We start from the raw sequence: 11,648 nt of genomic DNA on the forward strand, positions 1-11,648 counted from the left end.
AAAGGATCATTTGAGGTAGGGTTACATACATTTTATATACATAAGGGGTTACAACATTTTTAAAAAGTTACAAATTATTAGACAAAGAACTTTTCAGGAAGTTGCGGCCCTTATTTTAAGTTTCCAGTATATGCAGGGCTCTATGACTTTAACCTCTTGGGAACCAGGGAAGTTTCTTACTTTCTCTTATCTTTTGTGTTCAGAATGCACGTTTTTGGTTATTTTCAACAAAGCAGATACACAGTGTATGCTCAGGGCAGAAATAGAGTGTATGCTCTGGGGTGTTGCTGAGTCATTTTGACCTTGGTAAATGTTAAAGCAGAGCTTCCCTGGGAGCCCAGGAGCAGGACCCACAAATATTAAAAGTTGAAAATTTCCTTTATTTGGGGACATTTATCTTGGGTATTGAAGGATGAATCGGAGTTTGTCAAAAGGATTAGAAGGGCATTGGAGACTGAGGGAAAATCATGTGCAAAAGCAGATGTTCAGAAAATGGCCAAAAACAGTGACCAGAATGCAGAATGTGCATTTTGGGGAGAGACAGGAAGAATGATGATCATTGCCGCTTCGGAGGGGAGATAGAAGACAGGTTCATCAGTACTGGTTATTTTTATACCACATGTGGTAGAGCATGATTTCATTTAATTAATAAGTCATTTGCTTTATTTTTTGAGATTAACCCAATCAGTAGTGCAGGTCCACAAGGTCAGATTAATCCAAGTGTGAGATGGTAGGAGCTTAAATGAAGGCTGTAGCAATTGAAGTAGGGAGAAAGCACATTTTTAAAAAGCATTTCTAAAATAAAAGCGTCATGAGCACACTGTGAAGGCACACACACGAGTTGTCTTTCAGCCTTATTCAGTCCTAAAGCAAAGTTAACATAATTATAGAGCAGGTTCAGGATTCCAAACTCAGTGACATTTCACCACATGGTTAACTTGGCTTCTTACATGGCACACAGAGCAGGACAGAAGATAAGCCATACAACAAAGAAGATAACACAGGGGGCAGAAAGTGAAGGAACCAAACACGTAGTCAGTCTATGGGCGCGTAGTTGAGATAAGGTGTCAGTCCAGGCCAGGTCGGCTCTCGGCACTCACTTTTTCTGATATTCAAGCAGTGGAGGATCTCAGTTCTGTTCAGAGATTCATCGGGCACAGCTTTCGGCAACAGGTGCCTTTTTTAAGTGGTTAGACATAGAGGGGTCATGTCTGAGGAGTCTGACTGTTTGCTGCAAAAGCCCTCTCTTTTTAAAGGGATCGAATCACTCCTGGGCCCCTGCAGACTTCTCTGCTTCTGCTTGTTATAAATTCTGGGGTGTCATCAGTTGATGCTGGTCTCGGCGATATCTGGTAGCTGTGGTATGCTTAACTGCCTGTATCACCACTTGACACAGGCCCCTGCTTTACATGAGTGCCTCCATCTTGCTCTCTACAAAAAGCAATAGGACTTGGAGATGGACTCCTCTTCAAGTGAGGAGAAAGCAAAATTAACCACATCCTTGAGTCGTCTCACTTGGGAGGCTGGGGGGATGGTGATGCCAGAAAGGTTATGAATGATGGATGGGGAATAATTTGTAGGGAAGTATAGGGAGCACATAAGGAAATAAATAAAAAAATTTTTTACAACTTTTCCCCTAATTTAATTTTTTTTAAATATTTTATTTATTTATTTGACAGAGACACAGTGAGAGAGGGAACACAAGCAGGGGGAGTGGGAGAGGGAGAAGCAGGCTTCCCGCCGAGCAGGGAGCCCAATGGGCTCGATCCCAGGACCCTGGGATCATGACCTGAGCCGAAGGCAGCCGCTTAACTGACTGAGCCACCCAAGTGCCCCTCCCCTAATTTAATTTTAAATATTACATTAAAAATTGAAAGAAACACACTTCGAGTGGTTATCCATCAAAGAATTGTGTCTTCACCTCCTGTTTAATTTCCGTAGGGAGAATCTGCTTCTCTCAGGATAAGCATCTTTACTGCTTTTGATGCCAATGGATTTTGGATTTTCATATTTCCTGCAAATTAAGATGGAATTGAACAAATGTTGATCCCTCACTGAATTGTTATCCTCTTTACTATATAAATACTTTTTCTCATCAAATAAATCCCTTTATTTCAAAGTAATATTAATTGCTCCTTCTGCATAAATTTCTTCCTTTTCTTTATTTCTGTCTCATTTTGCATCAGCTTGTCATATGCTTTTCCCAGTGGCTTTATTTTGCACGAGGAAACATGTTTAAATATTGTAGGTTGAATAACGCAGTCAATTTCTTTTGGAGCAGTCCTATAGGGTCAGGCATCAACCCTTTTTATAGGGTTTCAGCTGCACTTGGTGCATCATAATACAATCAAATTTCAAAGCTTTGAGGATGCAACAACTGGAGGAAGATGGTTTAGCTATGATAGGAATTTTTTTTTTTTTTTTTTGAGAGAGCATGAGCGGGGGAGGAGCAGACTCTGAGTGTGGAGCCCAACGCAGGGCTCAGTCTCACGACCCTGAGATCATGACCTGAGCCAAAATCAAGAGTCAGGACACTTAACCCACTGAGCCACCCAGGTGCCCCTATGATAGGAATATTTTTAAAGGTAAAAAAAATCTTACCAACTTTAAACGTATACTAGAATGGAAAGATGGAACATTACAATGTTGTTATTTAAGAATATTGGGATCAACGCATTGGTAAGATATAAGCAATGCTTAAAATACAAGATTGTTACAAGTACATCCCAAATGATATAAAATGGTGCTGTCCAATATGGTATCCATAAGGCATGTGTGGCTTTTAAGCACTTGAAATGTGGCTAGTATAATTGAGGAAATGGATTTTTAATTTTATTATAATTAATTTGAATTTGAATTTAAGAACTAATACTCAGTTCAGTTGTTGGAAAACTTTTAGGAATGTTTAGAACAACTTGAGTATGTGTATCTATATTTTCAAGTAAAATATGAATCAAATATTTTTGATGAAAATTTAACATTTAATTTGATATGTGTTGTGTGAGTAAAATACACAACAGATTTTTAAGACTCACTGTGGAAAAAATGGAAACTCAATAATTTTTCATGTTGATTACATGTTGAAATGACAATCTTTTCAATGTATTTGGCAAAATAAAATATGTTCTCAAAAGTAATTTCACCTTTTTTAAAACTTTTTAAATGTGGCTCCTAGAAACTTGAAAAGTTCCTTTGTGGTTTGCATTACACTTCCATTTGTTGGCACTATTATAAAAGGATAAGGGCAAATAATGGTTAAAATGTGAGATCAGTTAATATATTCTAAATGGCATAAAAAGATAAAGGCGAACGGCTATGGGAAGTGATCTGGAAAGGAACTAATATTTATGAGTGCTATGTAACTATGTATTTGCTAAGTGCTTCATTTGTCTTCACCAGAGGTTTTTGATGATGAGACTATCATCTCCATTTTTCAGATGAAGTGAAGCTCCATGAAGTTCACTGCTTTCCTGCCAGGTCACACAGCTGACAGCTGGAGAACTGGATCGAAAATCTGCGGACCACACTCTGTGCAGGGCCTCTGAGCTCCTGGAGGCTCAGCAGGTGCAGGCCTCCTGCAAGCTCTGGAGGTGGAGTGTTGTCAGGGTGCCCCAGATTTGTTTTCATCAGGTATGGCAAGACACACAGACGTGGGAATGACTGTCGTGAAAGAAGAATTTCATCCTACAGTCCCTAAAGCCGGAAGGCAGGGCCACATGGGGAAGCGCCAGGGATGGCCAGGAGGCAGAGGGAAGGAGGAGAAATGGTGGATGAGAGCCTGTTGTGGTTCCTGGGGGAAGGAGCGCATGAAGTAGTATAAGCGGAGTGAAGATTGGCTACTTTGAATGATCTCAGTAGGTTCTGTGGTACAGAGGCTGTCCCTAGTTGTCTGCTACCTGGTCCTGGGGCGGGTAGGGCCCAGGGACAGTGACCCGGCATGTCAGAGCCCGATAAAGGAGCTGCTTGGGCTCTGGATTGGTTGATTTCCTTATGAAGGGCACTCTCCCAGTTGTTTGTCCTCTCTTGGAATTAGCTCACCCTGGGAGGGGCAACCCCCTTAGTGTTGGGAAGCCTCAGATGTCAAAGCATCAAACACAGAAACTGGAACACGTGGTTATTACACTGAGGCTCCAGGAATGAGCCCTTGAGGACGTGGGTGTGTGCCGAGAGCTGGGCCTTACCCGCTCCGGGTGGCTGGGAGAGTTTTAGCCACCAGTGTTCCTGGAGGCCAAGTAGCAGGGAGGCTGGGATGGGGGTGGGGGAGGCGTGAGGCTAACAGAGCAGGGGCACCTTTCCCTACACACAATGGGCTTCAGCCTGTCCGCAAACCACCTGCCCGTTTGTTTTGTATCTGCTTTCATTCAGTGATGTTTATAACGTCCTGAATTCTCAGTTTAAGTGCGGTTTCAGTACTGTAGATTGTTTTTAGGTAATCACCAATAGTCTGATAGGAATTCACGTTCTGTAACAATACTAGAATAAGATCTCATTTTAAAAATTATTTTCTCATTTATTGTTCTTTAGCTACACATCATGAAGAGCTACAGAAATTGGTGGACACTGTGCTGTCAATTAAGCATAAGGTAATTTTTTTCCCTAAGTCACTTGAAATACATGTTATGTTTAATCTCAGAGTGGAGACACTCACAAGGCATGTTGCGAGTTGTCGTGGAAGAGCACTTGCCACTTCATATGCGTGTTTTGAGAGCCCCCGGCCCTGGGACACCTTGCAGGGGACAGAAGTGGTTCTGTGGGTGTGCGCTGACCACTTTGGTTTTGCTGCCCTGCCCTAGCACTCGGGGACTCGGGAACCCAGGAACCCAGTGCTGTCCCCTCCTCTGCTCCTTCTGAGTCCCTGTGGAAACACCCAGAGCAGCTCTGTTGACTCAACCTCCCGTCCCACGGGCAGGGAGCAGAGAAGCGTTTGACAGAAACGTGGCTTGGCCTGTAAAGAACAATGACCCGTATCCTTCAGAATGGATACCTTTGTCCAGGCCCCAGGACTAACTGTCCATGATTCAGAATCCTGAAGGGGCTTTTCCCTGGAGGTCCGCATCTTCTCTCTCTCTCTCTCCCCCTCTCTCTCCCTCTCCCTCTCTCCCTCTCCTCCCCACCTCGGTCTCTCTCCCCACCACCTCTTTCCCTCTCTCTCCCTGTCTTATCTCCCTCTTTTCCCTTCCCTCTCTTCTGTCTCCCCTTTTAGTCCAGGAGCCTGGCTCCCCCAAATTTGCATTGTGTTTTAGAAAGGAGAATTCTGTTGGTTTCTCTTGAAAAAAAGAAATCTCCTTGTTCATGTACCAGCTACTGCCTGATGCCTCCCAAAGAGTTCAGAGGAGACCACCTGCAGTAAACATAGAATGGAGGGAGGAAGTGGTTTGTGCCGTGTTCCCGTGGAGGACTATCAGAACTACACTGTTGTCAATTATATCTCAGTTTAAAAAAAAAAATCAGTTATGTCTCAATTTTAAAAAAGAGAACCTTGCACAGTTTATTATATATAGGAACAAAGCATGGGCTTGACTCTGTCCTAAGGCACCGGAGTTACCTGCAATTCCTCTAGACCAATGCTAGTCCCCAGCGTCCCCAAGAATCAATGCCTTGTCATCTAATTCCTGAGTGGTTTTCAGCACCGAATGATAGTTTGGGTAACCTCTTCTCTTGGCCAGGACATCCTTGTGGAATTTGGGTCATTTGATCCTTCCTGCCTGATGCCTGCCTGCCCAGATTACTGGACCTACTCAGAGTCCCTGACTACCCCGCCACTCCAAGTCCGTTGCCTGGATCATTAAGAAGCAGCCCATAGAGATTGATCATGATCAGGTATGTTCTTTCCACATTTCTGTCTGAGGAAATGCTAGCCTGCCCATTTAAAACAAGGCTAGGCTCCAACTTTGGCATCAGTTTTTAGTATCTCATAATGCTTACACATTTTTATTAAGATGTGCTAACATCTTATCTCAGTTTGGACATGAATTTGGAGATATGTCAAGTTAACCAGAGACAGGAGTTAAAACATAGAAGAACATAAGCTTTTAGCTTTCATTTTTGACAGTAACATGTATTTTATATGTTATTATATGCATTGTGTAGAACCGTTATAAAAATTAGGATCTTTAAATGGAAAAAAATGAAGGCTGGAAGTGGATGTGTTCAAACTGGTTTGATATTTATTTATTATTGAAGTACAGTTGACACACAATGTTACATTAGTTTCAGGTGTGCAACATGGTGATTTGACAACCGCATATGTTATGCTGTGCTCACCCCAAGTGTAGCTCCCATCTGTTACCATACAAGTCTGTTACAATCCCATTGACTGTTTTTCCCTGTGCTTTTTACCTTTCATCCCCGTGACTTACTAATTTCAGTACTGGAAGCCTGTACCTCCCACTCTCCTTCACCCATTTTTCTCATCCCCCCCCATTCCCCTCCCCTTTGGCAACTATCATACAGAGTTCTCTGTATTTATGCAAAAATCCTTAATTTTCTTAAGAGAAACTTACTGTGGAATTTCAAGGTAAAGACAGAGCCTAACAATGTCTATAGAGAAATTTTATTCTAAGTCAGAAGTTTTGACTTGGTATTTGTTTTTCAATTAGAAACGAAAGTTTAAGTGGTGGTTACTATGTCAACACACAAAATGTTGTTCATAAATGAACTAAACTGTAATAATTGCTTTTACTTGTTTGTTTTGGAATTTTATTGACTAAAGATTTTTACAAGAACAAAAGCTTCTAAGTTCTTTTTTATGAAGCCAAGATAACAGTGAAAGCAAAACCCACCAAAGATTGAACACCCCCAAAGTAAACACTAAGTCCCAAAAGTAGTATCTCTCAAGAATATTTAGAAAATATTTCACCCCCTAAAAAGTAAACACTAAGCCCCAAAAGTAATATCTTCAAGAATATTTAGAAAAAAGGAAAGCTGGGGCGCGTGGGTGGCTCAGTCAGTTAAGCGTCTGCCTTCGGCTTAAGTCATGATCTCAGGGTCCTGGGATCGAGCCCCGCATTGGGCTCCCTGTTCTGCGGGAAGCCTGCTTCTCCCTCTCCCACTCCCCCTTCTTGTGTTTCTGCTCTCGCTAACTCTGTCAAATAAATAAATAAATATTTTTTAAAAAAAAGGAAAGCTAAATAGAATACTAGAATCTACCAATACATCACATAGGATTTTTTCTAGTAGGATTTGTCCATGTAGAATTTTTGCTAGTAATGTAAGAATCGTTCAATATTAGGAATGATATAGTTACAATTAATAGGCTTCATCCCATCAGCAAAGCTAAAGGGAAAACTAATGTTTTCATTTTCATAAATTCCTAAAATATATTTGACAAAATTCATAATGTATTTTTTAAAGATTTTATTTATTTATTTGACAGAGAGAGAGCACAGCAGGGGGAGCGGCAGACAGAGGGAGAGGGAGAAGCAGGTTCCCCACTGAGCGGAGAGCCCAACATGGGGCTCGATCCCAGGACCCCTGGGATCATGACCTGAGCCGAAGGCAGATGCTTAACTGACTGAGCCACCCAGGCACCCCATTTTTGTAAAATTTTTTAATAGAATAAATGAAATGAGAATTCCCTGAGTTGATAAAGTAGACTGACCAATCTCGGCTCAGCAGTAAAGAGTATGACTAGTATGGAAAGGATATCTCCTAACTGCACTATAATTAGCATATTAAATTTTAAATTGACTAAATTCTGGTAGCAGTCAATAAAGTTAGACAAAAAAAGATAAAGGAAATGAGAGAAACATTAGTGCAGTACCATACTAATTTATAGACATCAATTCCTTTGACATATGTAAATCACAAGATAGAATGGAAGAAAGAACCCTACAATGGAAACTAATAAACTAAAATACCTTGGAATGAACTTAAAATGTTAAAAAGGAAACTGTCAGATATTCCTAAGGGACACAAAACACTATTTGAAATAAAATTCATACCATGGTATTGAATAGAAAGGTATCCTAAAGACACCTTTGATGTCAATTTTTAAGTTGTAATTTTCCATGAGTTGTTTATTCTCCATAAATTTTCTCTGGTCCCAATAAATAAATCAATAGTTACATTGTGGGGGCTGTCCTGTGTATTGTAGGATGTTTAGCAGCATCCCTGGCCTCTACCCACTGGTTGTCAGTAGCCCCCCAATGACTGACAACCAAAACTGTATCCATACAATCTCTGATGCCTGGTGCAAGCTCACCCCTGCTCAAGCACCAACTAATGTGTGCTAATCTCTAATATCAGCTAAAACGTGAAATCCTTTACCACCTAATGTGTGAAAAGAAACATCGTCAATGGGAAATCGCTTTTAATTAATCAACACGTTGGTTTACCAGTAAAAGCATAGGGGTGATCTACTTATTACTGCCTATAGGTCACCAGCAGAAGACTGTTCTGGAGGATTCTTTACCTACAAACCAGAATAACACCCACTCGGTTATGCTGCAGATGTGGGAAATTCTGTAGACATTTGAAAGAAAAATACATTATGGAAATCAGTACACAGTGGCATGAGACTGTCCAATCTCATGCTATGATCACCTGAAGAGAGATGTTAGGTATGTATGAAGAGTTTTTTCTACCATGAAAAATGTCTTAAGAAGAAATTTCTATCATAGGAACTTCTCTTTTAAAAATCATCTACCTGGAGATCATTCCTTAATGAATTGGCCCAAAAAAAAAAATTAGTTGTGAGTGGAGAATGTCAGGGGTCTCGTTGCCCTGCACCCACCGGTTAACCACACCCCCTCATCCTGAAACATTGGGTATCTCTCCGACTTCAGAAAACTTCTGGTGCTCATAGTGATCTGAAGAGGCACCTGCACCCCAATGTTTATAGGAGCAATGTCCACAATAGCCAAAATATGGAAAGAACCTGGGTGTCCAACAGATGAATGGATAAGGAAGACGTGGTGTGTGTGTGTGTGTGTGTGTGTGTATAAAATGGAATATTACTCAGCCATCAAAAAGAATGAAATCTTACCACTTGGCAAGGATGTGGATGGAACTAGAGGATATTATGCTAAGAAAAATAAGTCAATCAGAGAAAGACAATTACGATTTCACAAATGTGGAATTTAAGGAACAAAACAGGATCATAGGGGAAGGGAAGGAAAAATAAAATAAGATGACATCAGAGAGGGAGACAAATAATGAGAGACTTCTAACTTATAGGAAACAAACAAGGTTGCTGGACGGGAGGTTGGTGGGGGGATGGGCTAACTGGGTGATGGGCATAAGTTGTAATGAACACTGGGTGTTATGTGCAACTGATGAATCACTAAACTCTACCTCTGAAACTAATAAAAAAAAAAAAACCTTCTGGTGCTTCTTCATTAAGTTATATTGAGTATCATCACCATTGGGCTGTCCACCTCTCAGATCTGGATGGAATCTGTTGCCTGCTCTAGTCTCATCATTGGCTTCTACTTTCTCTCTCTCATCCCATCACTGGGGACAGCCCAATAGGTGCATTTCTGCATGGGCTTTTGAGGAAAATTTTCACCAAGAGATTGATTCAAAGAAATTAAACAGACCTTAAACCTACACACTATAATCAGTTACCCAGCAGCCTTTAAATGGTGTTTTGGAAGTCAGATGTTATCAACTGTTAATGCAAAACATGACTCAGTCTACTCCGACATTACCAGCAGAAACGAAAAACAGAAATAGCATTTGTGTTCACAGAAAACACATTCTAGGAATGGAAGGAGACTGAAAATTATAGGAGAGTCCACATAACTCAACGTTGTCAGGGCTAAAACATAAATCATGAATGGCATTCACCATTTTCTTAAGAGCACAATTGCAAAAAGGGACATTAACAACCATTCTGGAAGATGGAAGCACACATCCCCTTTACTAATAAACGTAGATTCCTCTTCCTTTGAAAGAGCATCCAAGCGCGTTATGTTTATTTATACAGTAATGAAGGAGAGTGTCATTCCATCGGTTTTCTGTAATTTCCAGGACCTGATCGAAATGCCTACATTTTCTCCCTTTCAGTGTCAGGTACAAAAGCCGAAGCCCTCATGGCCCCTCTGCCTAGAAGCCAAGCGCCTGGGACCTGCAGTGGGAGCTGGAGGTTCCCCTGTCCTCATTAGCGGCAGGCGCCCGGGGCAGTCGCCACGTCCGCGGGGCCCTGGCCTGGCTCGTGCCGGACCCGTGTCCAGAGGGTTCCCCACGCGAGACCCCACGTGCCGCCCTGGCGCCCTGATACCAACGGTCGCTCTAGCCCTGCGAGTTCCGCGTCCGCAGACTCTCGGGGCACTTGTGGAAGCCGGGTTTCCTCGTCGGAGGCCCCGACCCCGCCGCACCGCGAACATGGGCAGCTACCTGAGCAGATACGTGGGCAGATACCTGGGCACAGCCGAGGCCGCGCTGCCACGCCCCGCTTGGAGGTGCCGGTCCCTGCGGCCCAGGCCGGCCCACCCCCCCTGGGCCCGATTCAGAGCCAAGTCATCTCCATGCACCGGGAGCGCTGGATCCGGCGCCCGCCCCACCCCACCCTGCCGCCCCACCTGGACCAGCCCAGAGTCCAGAGGGCGATAGTCCCCAAGGCCTGGAGGCGCTGTCACGGCAAGTCACCCCTCCACACCTTCCTGGGGTTGGATTTCTCTAGCAACCGCGAGAGTTTCGTGAAGCAGTGGCTTTGGAAAGCCCAGAACCTCCGAAACATCTGGAACATGCAGACCATCAAAATCACTCCTGCCGAGCGCAGTGGGAGCTTCAGCAGGGGCCCACCCATCCAGGAGCAGCCGGACTCCTGTGCCAAGGAGACCCGGCTGAGGGCTCGGAGCCCGTGCCAGAAAGGAAAGAAGAGGATCCACAGACCTCTCCAGTTTGAAGCCCCCCATGCCAAGAGAAGGAGGCCGAGCCCAGGGGCCGGGCCATCTGCCTTCAAGCCTGTGTGCAAAGACGGAGTGGTCCCTTCCTTTGTGCCCAGGCCTGGGCCTCTGAGAAGGGGCCTCTGCTCCTGGCATCCTGGCATCCTGGTGACGGAGCGGACGCCCACCCCGGGCCTGACCTGCTGCCAGGGCACCACCAGGCCACCGCAGAGTCCCCGGCCTCGGCTGAGGAGCTGATGATCAGCACTCCCCAGGGCCTGGGCCCTCCTGCAGCCTGGGGTCCCCCTTGAATCCTCAGCCAGGGCCCTGCCCCCACCACCTCCTGAGACTCAAAGCCACAGTTCTTTTACCCTGCTGACCCCTGCTCTGCCCCTGCATGAGTGACTGACCCCACCAGTCAGCCCGCACCACCCCAGCAGGCAGCCCCTCCAAGCACCCAGACCCACCTCCCCTGACCCTGCAGAGTCCACACTGAAGAAACACCGTTGCTTTCAAAACCTCTGCCTTCCTCCTGCCCACCCAATCCTCCTGCCTTTTCCCTGGAAACACTCTTAGCAGGAAGGCATGCTTCTCCCCTATATTCCCAGTTTCTAGAGGAAAACTGTGTTCTTATTTTTAAAATAATAATAAACAACTTCATTATCATACAGAGTGTCTTTGTCTTTCTTGCAAAGGTACATATATTAGGATTTCGTCGACACCATGGATTCTCTACCCTGGCACGGTAAACATTTGGGGCCAGATAATTCTTTGTTGTTCGTTGGGTGCTGTCCTCTGCATTGTAGGGTTTTAGCAGAA

The 11,648-nt window shown here is 43.9% G+C and overlaps 1 long non-coding RNA gene across 1 annotated transcript; it reads left to right on the forward strand.

Moving 5' to 3' along the window:
* Nucleotides 1–3,096: 3,096 nt before the first annotated feature.
* On the forward strand, nt 3,097–11,061 carry LOC118007021. Its single transcript, XR_004678252.1, has 3 exons — nt 3,097–4,583; nt 5,667–5,820; nt 10,009–11,061. It is a non-coding gene; the product is annotated as an uncharacterized LOC118007021 (long non-coding RNA).
* The last annotated feature ends 587 nt before the right edge of the window (nt 11,062–11,648 follow it).

This window comes from Mirounga leonina, unplaced genomic scaffold, assembly GCF_011800145.1.
Source record: "Mirounga leonina isolate KUSES-001 unplaced genomic scaffold, KU_Mleo_1.0 Mir_101595, whole genome shotgun sequence".
NCBI classification, from domain to species: Eukaryota; Metazoa; Chordata; class Mammalia; order Carnivora; family Phocidae; genus Mirounga; species Mirounga leonina.